Genomic DNA, 12,683 nt, shown 5'->3' on the forward strand with positions numbered 1-12,683 from the left:
CAACAAAAGCCACTCTACCATTTCTACTTACTTACGACCCAATAGGACTGAAATATGGATGTAAAAGAGGAACTAATTCCCAACTTCATTTTTCTTTACTTCTTTTTACACGGGAGAGCGAGCTACTTTGCCTACCAGACTCGTAACTTCTTATCTGGTACAGGAAACGTTATGGACGTCATTATACTTATATACTTGACATTCAGCATTTATTCATGTCTCTGTAGGGGAAAACAGCTTACTTCAATATATAGGGAAGCTAAATCGTGTTTTAACAATCCTTTGAGGAACGGTTCGAAAAAAACAGGTCAGTAGCTCCGTTGGCAATGAATGAGAGGCATACCGACATGAAGCGTGCCGGATTTTGCCTGAAGTGATTTTGAAGACGCCCCTGGAAAGACTTATCAGAATTGCTGCACATAGATTCCAGCCCAATTCCATCCGAATACAGGTCTGTTTCGAACAAATATTCGCGTTTTAGGATGTTCACGACAGAGAACTTTAATCTTTACATTGAGCAGCTGGCACCAAAAAGTTTTTTATTAATAGTTATAAAATTATTGAATTGTTAAAACACTTGTGCATCAACATGAATTGATGTGCAACCGACTTTTCACGTACCCAGAAAGTGCCAGTTAACATAGAAAGACTGGATAAGAACAAATGAAAAGCAGTAAAACCATGCACGACTATGGGAAAGACAGATACCATCTATTGGAAAATTAGACCTACGAAGAGGAGAGAAACATTTATAAATATGTTAAACCTCTACTAAGCAAAGACCTGAAGCGTGAAATAAGGAAGGAATACAGAGAAGGTCAATGCAAGTAAAAACGAACTAATTATGTAAGTACAGAAAGGGAAAGGCAGCATTTGAAGATGTGATGGGACATATAACACTATGAGAAGAATTGGAGAGTCCTGACATGGCTAAGTCTCCCGAATATGACAAGATTTCTTCAGAATTATTGAGATCCTTTGGATAACATATCATGGCAGACTTCAGGAAGAAACTAGTAAATCGAATTACATTGGAGGTAAGTGTCGACTGGTGCAAATGTTGCCGAAGTATCAGTTTTATAAGTCGCCATTGCTAAATGTGGACACGAATTATTTACAGATTAATGGAAAAAAACAGGGTATAAGCAGATCTCGGGAAAGATATGTTTGATTTCAGCAGAAATTTAGGAAAACTTGAAGCAATACTGACCCTACGGTTTAATTAGGAAGATAGGTTGATGGACCGTAAACCAAAGCTTAAAGTATTTGTTGATTTAGAGAAAGCTTTCGACAATATTGAATGGAACACATTCTTAGAAATTGTGAAGATAGCACGGATAAAATACAGAGAGCGGACAGTTACCCGGACAGAAACCTGCCTACAAGCGTAAGAGTCCAAGGTCATGAATGGGAAACAGTGGTTCAGAAGGTAGTGGAACACGGTTGTAATCTCTCCCTGGTGTCATCCAGTATTTACACTGAGCAAATAACAGAAATTTGGAAAGGAAGTTAAACTTCAGGGGAAAAAATTCTATCGGAGCCGGCCGAGGACATGGAAAGGCAGTTGAACGGAAAGGAATGTTTGTCTTGGAAGGAGACTGTAAGACGAACAGTAACAAATAAGAAACAAGAGGAATTACATGTAGTCGAATTAAATTATGAGTCGCTGCGAGAATTAGACGGGAAAATGAGACACTAAAAGTAGTAGATAAATTTTATTGCTGGACATCAAAATTACTGACGATGGCTGAAACAGAGAGCATGTAAAAGGTGCAGTCTGCCAATAGCCAGAAAAGTGGTTCCAAGAAAGAGAAATTTGTTTTATGTTTTCGGAAGTCTTTTTCCTTCTGAAGGTATTTGCTCGGAGTGTCGCCTTGTCCGGAAGTGAAGTTCAGCCAAGACTACAACAGAATCTTTTGAAGTACATCGCAAGAAGCTATAGGTAAAGATTAGAGGGGTTCATCGAGTGACAAATGATGAGGTATTTAATCGAAATGGTGAGAATTTTATGGTAGAACTCTTAATGAAATTACAAAAAACAATAAATTAAATAGTCAATGAAATGATTTTGTTTTCAGATGTTACCTTTTTTAAATTTATTTTTAGTTAATTTGCCTTTCTTTCTTTCTGTACGTACGAACTTTGTTGTAGAACCCCTTATTTACGTGTGGTAATAAAATTCATTTAGACAGAATTAAATACATTTAAATTTACGTGAACTTAGTCAACCCTCTCATGCTGATAACTTCATATTAACTGATTAAGAATATTTAGTTGAGAATTAAATCTTTTACATAATTCGGCCTTGGCACACATTTTCTAAATGCAGTGTTTTTTTTAAAAAAATATTTACTGAATTCTTTCCCGGCGTTAGCTATGGAACACAAGACTGTCTCTATTAGCAGAAAATGGTTAAATATTGCCAAGCCGACCTGAACGTTTAACTATCACTGATAAAACACACTTCACTATACATTTAAGTTATTTGAAAGATCCAACAAATTGTTAAATTTCAACGTTAACTATCCGCCTATGAATGCACGAATGTGAAACTAGTAATAAATTCCGTCAGTCTCTGGACCGCTGTAAAAGAAAAACATTTTCTTAATTCACTGCTAATTTTTATCTGCTCCCGATTTACGGGTTTGGTCAGTTTTTCTAATGGAATAATTTTTTAAATGTGCCGTCGCTGCAAATCGTTCGGTCGCGGCACAGCCCAGCAACACCACTAAAAATGCTGAAAATTCTTTAAAGAAATATTATAGATGACATGGGCAAGCTAATTTACATCAGTAATACACACTTTTGATAAATTATAATGTATTTAGACCACAACAATAATTCAACTTACATTAGTCTGTAATTTCTCCTCTAATGGCGGCTAAATCTAGATACAGACAGATGAAGTCTACATATTCATAAAATGCTACGTCACAGGTTCCTCTCTCTCTCAGCTCTCGAGGAAGACGACAAAGAATGCACACTATGTATTCCTATTTATACCACTGAACCGTTATTGTCTCTTTGCAACCTGCGGCTGTGTTTTACATTTTTCTTATTTAAGATATTGACATATTTTGTAATTACATTATGAGTATAGAAATATTACAATCATAAATACATCGAGAATATTATTATAGAAAATATTACAATAATAACGAATGTCCTTTACACAAAATTAAATAATATTTTTTGTTAAATAAGTACAGTATATACAAATTGCTTCATAGTGGTGTATATAGTACACTTAAATTTTAGTTTATTAACAGTGTGTGTGTTGCCAGGGAACGTTACATTGCCCCCTGGCAGCATTTGGCAAAGAGTTTCTATACTTTGACACAATGGTGCCAGTAACGTTCTTTACAATTCTGTATTTTTTATGGAATGGCTCTTTTAATTAGTCCCAGGGTTATATATGTTCATGGCTCCCCCATTTGGGCGAAGGCAGACAGGAAACCTGGGCAAAACTGTGCCGGAGCGCAGCCATCCCAGTTGGTTCATGATTAATCTTGTCTCTTTAACAGTCATTCTTTTGAATTGATTTAGCATTTTGTCATCAACGGTTACATAGTATCACAGTCACATACAGTTCAACGAAAGTTTGTTGTATGTGATTAACAACTCGTAATTATCATTTTTTGCGATATACTGCAATGTCACTTGTCCTAGGATATATCACTTAGTTTTTTGAAATCATTAAGCACAACGTCACTTTTCATAATGTTCCCACTACCTACGTGTTACAAATCTTGTTAGTGTTCATTTTCTCTTGTCAATTTACAGGTATACATAATAAATGTTCACTGTTTATCAAAAATCGAGTTCATTGACATGTTATGAGTTTGTGTAAATATTTTGGAATATGTCAATAATGCTGTAGTTGGTGAGCGGTGCGGAGTGATTGTTGAGCGGCGCTCGGCGCGGCGCGTCGGCTCCGTGTAGGTCACCGCCCCCGGTGTTGACAGCTACGGCGCGGAGAGGCGTGTGGCTGTCTGGTCTGCTACGGGCTGCTGCGGCCGCTGCATGGCTGAAGTCGCCAGATGCGCGTTGTACACTCCTGGAAATTGAAATAAGAACACCGTGAATTCATTGTCCCAGGAAGGGGAAACTTTATTGACACATTCCTGGGGTCAGATACATCACATGATCACACTGACAGAACCACAGGCACATAGACACAGGCAACAGAGCATGCACAATGTCGGCACTAGTACAGTGTATATCCACCTTTCGCAGCAATGCAGGCTGCTATTCTCCCATGGAGACGATCGTAGAGATGCTGGATGTAGTCCTGTGGAACGGCTTGCCATGCCATTTCCACCTGGCGCCTCAGTTGGACCAGCGCTCGTGCTGGACGTGCAGACCGCGTGAGACGACGCTTCATCCAGTTCCAAACATGCTCAATGGGGGAGAGATCCGGAGATCTTGCTGGCCAGGGTAGTTGCCTTACACCTTCTAGAGCACGTTGGGTGGCACGGGATACATGCGGACGTGCATTGTCCTATTGGAACAGCAAGTTCCCTTGCCGGTCTAGGAATGGTAGAACGATGGGTTCGATGACGGTTTGGATGTACCGTGCACTATTCAGTGTCCCCTCGACGATCACCAGTGGTGTACGGCCAGTGTAGGAGATCGCTCCCCACACCATGATGCCGGGTGTTGGCCCTGTGTGCCTCGGTCGTATGCAGTCCTGATTGTGGCGCTCACCTGCACGGCGCCAAACACGCATACGACCATCATTGGCACCAAGGCAGAAGCGACTCTCATCGCTGAAGACGACACGTCTCCATTCGTCTCTCCATTCACGCCTGTCGCGACACCACTGGAGGCGGGCTGCACGATGTTGGGGCGTGAGCGGAAGACGGCCGAACGGTGTGCGGGACCGTAGCCCAGCTTCATGGAGACGGTTGCGAATGGTCCTCGCCGATACCCCAGGAGAAACAGTGTCCCTAATTTGCTGGGAAGTGGCGGTGCGGTCCCCTACGGCACTGCGTAGGATCCTACGGTCTTGGCGTGCATCCGTGCGTCGCTGCGGTCCGGTCCCAGGTCGACGGGCACGTGCACCTTCCGCCGACCACTGGCGACAACATCGATGTACTGTGGAGACCTCACGCCCCACGTGTTGAGCAATTCGGCGGTACGTCCACCCGGCCTCCCGCATGCCCACTATACGCCCTCGCTCAAAGTCCGTCAACTGCACATACGGTTCACGTCCACGCTGTCGCGGCATGCTACCAGTGTTAAAGACTGCGATGGAGCTCCGTATGCCACGGCAAACTGGCTGACACTGACGGCGGCGGTGCACAAATGCTGCGCAGCTAGCGCCATTCGACGGCCAACACCGCGGTTCCTGGTGTGTCCGCTGTGCCGTGCGTGTGATCATTGCTTGTACAGCCCTCTCGCAGTGTCCGGAGCAAGTATGGTGGGTCTGACACACCGGTGTCAATGTGTTCTTTTTTCCATTTCCAGGAGTGTATATCAGCTCGCCCGTGTGACATCTTCTTGCAGTGCTCCAGCAAACATGCAACAAGTTCACAAACAGTGCACTATCCTTATGGGCATTTTTCCTGCTGTGGGAAAGAACGCACACAGTTATTTGCAGTTATTAGTCAGTAGGCCTTCACTAGTCTGGTTTGCACAATGTTTCGTTGTCACAGTAACACGTTTTATGGGCACATAATATTTTTTCACCATGTCATGACTTGTCATTAGTCACACGCAAGTTTTCACCTTAGGACAAAATGTATCTCTGTAGTCAATGCGCTTTTCTGGCGTCCCTTGACACACAAAGAGTTATAGTTTGACACTAACTTGGTCCACCGTCTGTTATCGGCTCACTGTTCGTGTCGTGCTAGTTCCTTGTCCATTTGCACACACGGCGATGATACAGTTTCTTATTGCTTGGCCGGCCGGTGTGGCCGTGCGGTTCTAGGCGCTTCAGTCTGGAACCACATGACCGCTACGGTCGCAGGTTCGAATCCTGCCTCGGGCATGGATGTGTGTGTTGTCCTTAGGTTAGTTAGGTTTAATTAGTTCTAAGTTCTAGGTGACTGATGACCTCAGAATTTAAGTCGCATAGTGCTCAGAGCCATTTTCTTATTGCTTGTTCAAAACAACTTCGTGACGTATTGCTGCAGGTTTAACAGTCACTGTCTGTCTCTGCCACACAATACTACACTTTTGTTTAAGTTTTTTTTTTCAGTTACAATGTCCGTTGTGCAATTTTTTGTAACAGCACATTCGTAACTTCTTTGTTCGCTCTTTACCAAGGTGTGTGATAATTGCGTACATGGTAACAAATATTAAAATTTCGTATTAGTTTGCCCAAAAATCATCTATATTTATGTTCGAGTAGATTTTATTTGTGCATTCCAGCCGGATTCAGGCATATTGTTCAATAACTCCTTTGAAATCATGTCTCACTTTACTTGCAAGGTCCTACGTAACTACAGTGTAGTCTCTGTAGGCTAAAATTGACTTGGACTGTATCAGGCTAGCTCTTTTAACTGATTCTATCTGCATATGCTTCAATTGAAGCTTCTTTGTGCGTAACTTTGCGTAAATTTGCAATACGTTTGCCTCCCATGGTGCCCTCGGGTCACTACTGGGTGCATTATTCTCTTTGATAACACTGGTTTGAAAATAAAGTTCTCAGGGTCTCATATTCTTGATATTATTCTGGGTTCGAATCTGTCAATCTGACAGCTACACATATATACATATATATATAATAGAAAAGATTGTACCAAAAAATATTTCAAGTTTGACACACATATAGAATATTATGCAGTACACAAACTAATCACTACTAAAATGTTCCTCCTGACTGATCTCTGTCACAATTTAACACTATAAATAATTGCACTAATCAAGTTATCTGTGTAGACATTTAGAGCATGTTTAAGCTAACACTAATTAAAAGAAGACATAACACAAATATTCATATACAAAAGATAAAGTCAATCATATTCTTATAACTAAATACTTCTACACTAGTACATTATCTCTACAGATCACACATCATTAATGTTCATTCATTTTCAAAAGAATGGTGTACCTTTTTTTACACATAAAACATAGGACTATTAGTCATTTACTGTAGGAATATTTTCACATCCTTATGCGGATACAGTCCCCGTCTCTTCCTGAGTGGGGATCTGCTAAGAGATAGCTACTATTTCCTTCTTGGACTAAGGAACGGAGTATGAGGCTCGACAGTAGGTTTTGTGATGCTTCACCTCGATATTGTATTTATACCCCCTAACAATTCCTGTTCGTTCTGAAAATACATTTGCATAGTTAGATAATAACTGTACCAAATCCTGCTGTTGCATTGAATTCAAATTTTCGGACTGTGATACTTTGTTCACAAGTGCGCCCACATTTGCTTTTAATTGATAACTTTGTACGTGTGGATAATAGAGATTTTGCCCTAGAGAATGATTGTCTAAATGTAGTAGCCACTGATTCCTACATTTTATGTTAATAGCATTACAGTTAGGCACAGGTACCTCTTCAGATCTGAGCATCGACAATTCTATCCTCCTACCCGCGTTCATCAAACTTAATTTTCCCCGAGAAAGGTCGATTACTGCGTCCCTTTCTCTCAAAAAATCTATCCCCAAAATGCAGGCTACCTTTAAACCCTTTACTACCAGGAATGAGCACGCTATGGCTTCTCCCCCTATATACATCTCTACCCGCACTTGGAGTTTAATTATTTGTCGCTGTGCACTGATGGCTCCAGTGACTTTGCAATTGTTCATAGGAAAAGTCAGCATACGCTTTTCTTTCCCCAGTACTCTGAATAAGTCCATACTCATGACACTGACAGTAGCACCTGTATCTACGATTGCTTGCACATCAATATTGTTAATTTTGATCTCTATTATCGCTTGTACTTTGTCTTTGTGCTCCTTTATGCACGTGGGTGGTTCAGTTATTAATTCATGTCCCATCTGTACCCCGTCATTATACCTGAGGATACAGATTCCCGATGTTTTATTCTGTGTCGGGCTACTCTCACTCCAAACCTCAGCCGACAATGGAGAGTGTATCTCGGCTGAATCTAGTTTGTTGGATTATTACAGCTGGATGGGTGTGGCTGCTCTGTGTCGCTGACCTCCACTATGCGTAAGTTGTGTTGCGTCGGCCGCCACGGTTGCGCAATTGGCGTATTTTGTGGTGGCGGTCGGTAATTATCATATCTTTCACTGTTTTGCCGGTCCGGACTGGGCCTCTGGTTCTGTGACCAAGTTCGGTTTGCATCGTTATAGGTATTAGTGTTCCATGCCCCCTGGCATTTTTCCATCTACTATGCTTGGTGGGCCTGTTTCAAATCCGTCATCAGACCTTCTTTTCCGGTCATTACCTCCGGTCTCTACCTCTATTCCCGTTTTGTACATGTGAATCTTGTCTCCTATTGTTACCTCCGCCGTTTCCATTATTTGGTGGAGGCGTGGAGGCGTGGAGGCGTGTAACCGTTTCCGTTATTTCTAGCCTGTTCAGAGGTTGCCTTAACATCCTCCTGAATCAGGTCAATTGAGTCCAGAACAGACAAGAAATGTTCCATGTCGTTCTCCGGTACGTGTATAAGTTTTTCCTTTACGTGTATCGGCAAGTGTGATTTCAAAAGTCTGATCAAATCCCGGGATGAAATCTGCTTGTCCCAGTAACGGGTCTTATTAATGTATTTCTCAAAATATTTTTGCAAATTGCCTAATCGTGGAGAATACGGCTCTGGATTATATACCTCTTTCCGTAATCTCTCCTGAATACATGTTGACCAATATTTGGCCAAGAATGCCTTTTCAAATTGCTCATATGTGTCGCAACTGTCAGCTGCTTCGGTTGCCCATAATGCAGCATCTCCTTGTATGTAAGACATAACGAACTGTATTTTCTGTGTATGACTCCAAACGCTAGGCAAAATGTTTCTAAATCCCTTGATAAATACTACAGGGTGAACAGATTTCTTCTCCGTTGTAAAGATCTGAAACTGTCGGTTTCTAATCAGGCTTTCTTCCATCACTATTTTGGAGTGACATTTGTTTGTTTCGCTAACATTGGTTCCCCCCCCCATGAACCATGGACCTTGCCGTTGGTGGGGAGGCTTGCGTGCCTCAGCGATACAGATGGCCGTACCGTAGGTGCAACCACAACGGAGGGGTATCTGTTGAGAGGCCAGACAAACATGTGGTTCCTGAAGAGGGGCAGCAGCCTTTTCAGTAGTTGCAGGGGCAACAGTCTGGATGATTGACTGATCTGGCCTTGTAACATTAACCAAAACGGCCTTGCTGTGCTGGTACTGCGAACGGCTGAAAGCAAGGGGAAACTACAGCCGTAATTTTTCCCGAGGACATGCAGCTTTACTGTATGATTAAATGATGATGGTGTCCTCTTGGGTAAAATATTCCGGAGGTAAAATAGTCCCCCATTCGGATCTCCGGGCGGGGACTACTCAAGAGGACGTCGTTATCAGGAGAAAGAAAACTGGCATTCTACAGATCGGAGCGTGGAATGTCAGATCCCTTAATCGGGCAGGTCGGTTAGAAAATTTAAAAAGGGAAATGGATAGGTTAAAGTTAGATATAGTGGGCATTAGTGAAGTTCGGTGGCAGGAGGAACAAGACTTTTGGTCAGGTGATTACAGGGTTATAAATACAAAATCAAATAGGGGTAATGCAGGAGTAGGTTTAATAATGAATAAAAAAATAGGAGTGCGGGTTAGCTACTACAAACAGCATAGTGAACGCATTATTGTGGCCAAGATAGACACAAAGCCCATGCCTACTACAGTAGTACAAGTTTATATGACAACTAGCTCTGCAGATGATGAAGAAATTGATGAAATATATGACGAGATAAAAGAAATTATTCAGGTAGTGAAGGGAGACGAAAATTTAATGGTCATGGGTGACTGGAATTCGTCAGTAGGAAAAGGGAGAGAAGGAAACATAGTAGGTGAATATGGATTGGGGGGAAGAAATGAAAGAGGAAGCCGCCTTGTAGAATTTTGCACAGAGCATAACTCAATCATAGCTAACACTTGGTTCTAGAATCATAAAAGAAGGTTGTATACCTGGAAGAATCCTGGAGATACTAATAGGTATCAGATAGATTATATAATGGTAAGACAGAGATTTAGGAACCAGGTTTTAAATTGTAAGACATTTCCAGGGGCAGATGTGGATTCTGACCACAATCTATTGGTTATGAACTGCAGATTGAAACTGAAGAAACTGCAAAAAGGTGGGAATTTAAGGAGATGGGACCTGGATAAACTGAAAGAACCAGAGGTTGTAGAGAGTTTCAGGGAGAGGATAAGGGAACAATTGACAGGAATGGGGGAAAGAAATACAGTAGAAGAAGAATGGGTAGCGCTGAGGGATGAAGTAGTGAAGGCAGCAGAGGATCAAGTAGGTAAAAAGACGAGGGCTAATAGAAATCCTTGGGTAACAGAAGAAATATTGAATTTAATTGATGAAAGGAGAAAATATAAAAATGCAGTAAATGAAGCAGGAAAAATGGAATACAGACGTCTCAAAAATGAGATCGACAAAAAGTGCAAAATGGCTAAGCAGGGATGGCTAGAGGACAAATGTAAGGATGTAGAGGCTTGTCTCACTAGGGGTAAGATAGATACTGCCTACAGGAAAATTAATGAGACCTTTGGAGAGAAGAGAACCACTTGTATGAATATCAAGAGCTCAGATGGCAACCCAGTTCTAAGCAAAGAAGGGAAGGCAGAAAGGTGGAAGGAGTATATAGTGGGTTTATACAAGGGCGATGTACTTGAGGACAATATTATGGAAACGGAAGAGGATGTAGATGAAGATGAAATGGGAGATAAGATACTGCGTGAGGGGTTTGACAGAGCACTGAAAGACCTGAGTCGAAACAAGGCCCCGGGAGTAGACAACATTCCATTAGAACTACTGCTGGCCTTGGGAGAGCCAGTCATGACAAAACTCTACCATCTGGTGAGCAAGATGTATGAGACAGGCGAAATACCCACAGACTTCAAGAAGAATATAATAATTCCAATACCAAAGAAAGCAGGTGTTGACAGATGTGAAAATTACCGAACTATCAGTTTAATAAGTCACAGCTGCAAAATACTAACGCGAATTCTTTATAGACGAATGGAAAAACTGGTAGAAGCGGACCTTGGGGAAGATCAGTTTGGATTCCGTAGAAATGTTGGGACACGTGAGGCAATACTAACCTTACGGCTTATCTTAGAAGAAAGATTAAGAAAAGGCAAACCTACGTTTCTAGCATTTGTAGACTTAGAGAAAGCTTTTGACAACGTTAACTGGAATACTCTCTTTCAAATTCTGAAGGTGGCAGGGGTAAAATACAGGGAGCGAAAGGCTATTTACAATTTGTACAGAAACCAGATGGCAGTTATAAGAGTCGAGGGGCATGAAAGGGAAGCAGTCGTTGGGAAAGGAGTGAGACAGGGTTGTAGCCTCTCACCGATGTTATTCAATCTGTATATTGAGCAAGCAGTAAAGGGAACAAAAGAAAAATTCGGAGTAGGTATTAAAATTCATGGAGAAGAAGTAAAAACTTTGAGGTTCGCCGATGACATTGTAATTCTGTCAGAGACAGCAAAGGACTTGGAAGAGCAGTTGAACGGAATGGACAGTGTCTTGAAAGGAGGATATAAGATGAACATCAACATAAGCAAAACGAGGATAATGGAATGTAGTCAAATTAAATCGGGTGATGCTGAGGGGATTAGATTAGGAAATGAGACACTTAAAGTAGTAAAGGAGTTTTGCTATTTAGGGAGTAAAATAACTGATGATGGTCGAAGTAGAGAGGATATAAAATGTAGACTGGCAATGGCAAGGAAAGCGTTTCTGAAGAAGAGAAATTTGTTAACATCGAGTATAGATTCAAGTGTCAGGAAGTCGTTTCTGAAAGTATTTGTATGGAGTGTAGCCATGTATGGAAGTGAAACATGGACGATAACCAGTTTGGACAAGAAGAGAAAAGAAGCTTTCGAAATGTGGTGCTACAGAAGAATGCTGAAGATAGGGTGGGTAGATCACGTAACTAATGAGGAGGTATTGAATAGAATTGGGGAGAAGAGGAGTTTGTGGCACAACTTGACTAGAAGAAGGGATCGGTTGGTAGGACATGTTTTGAGGCATCAAGGGATCACAAATTTAGCACTGGAGGGCAGCGTGGAGGGTAAAAATCGCAGAGGGAGACCAAGAGATCAATACACTAAGCAGATTCAGAAGGATGTAGGTTGCAGTAGGTACTGGGAGATGAAGAAGCTTGCACAGGATAGAGTAGCATGGAGAGCTGCATCAAACCAGTCTCAGGACTGAAGACCACAACAACAACACAACATTGGTTGCCTGTTCTGTCTCGCAGTCGCAATTTTCCATTGCTGTATTTATATGCCTATCATTGTTGGACCTGGCTGGCGTGACACACGCCTGTGCGTCGCCGTGCAGTAAGCTGTTTCCCAGCTCTGCAAAACGACGGTTGACATTCCGCTGCCACAGCGGAATGTCAGTGTGCACCGCCCTTTTTAGGTCCTGCACTTCCGCATTGGAGCCCACGTCTTTGTCCTCAATCGCGGCGTGCACCTTCTCGTCTATTTTTTTTATAAATTGGTTATTTATTTTGTGCACTTGTTCGGACATTTTCTGCTCAATTAC

The sequence above is a fragment of the Schistocerca piceifrons genome, chromosome 2 (genome assembly GCF_021461385.2).
Source record: "Schistocerca piceifrons isolate TAMUIC-IGC-003096 chromosome 2, iqSchPice1.1, whole genome shotgun sequence".
Taxonomy (NCBI): Eukaryota; Metazoa; Arthropoda; class Insecta; order Orthoptera; family Acrididae; genus Schistocerca; species Schistocerca piceifrons.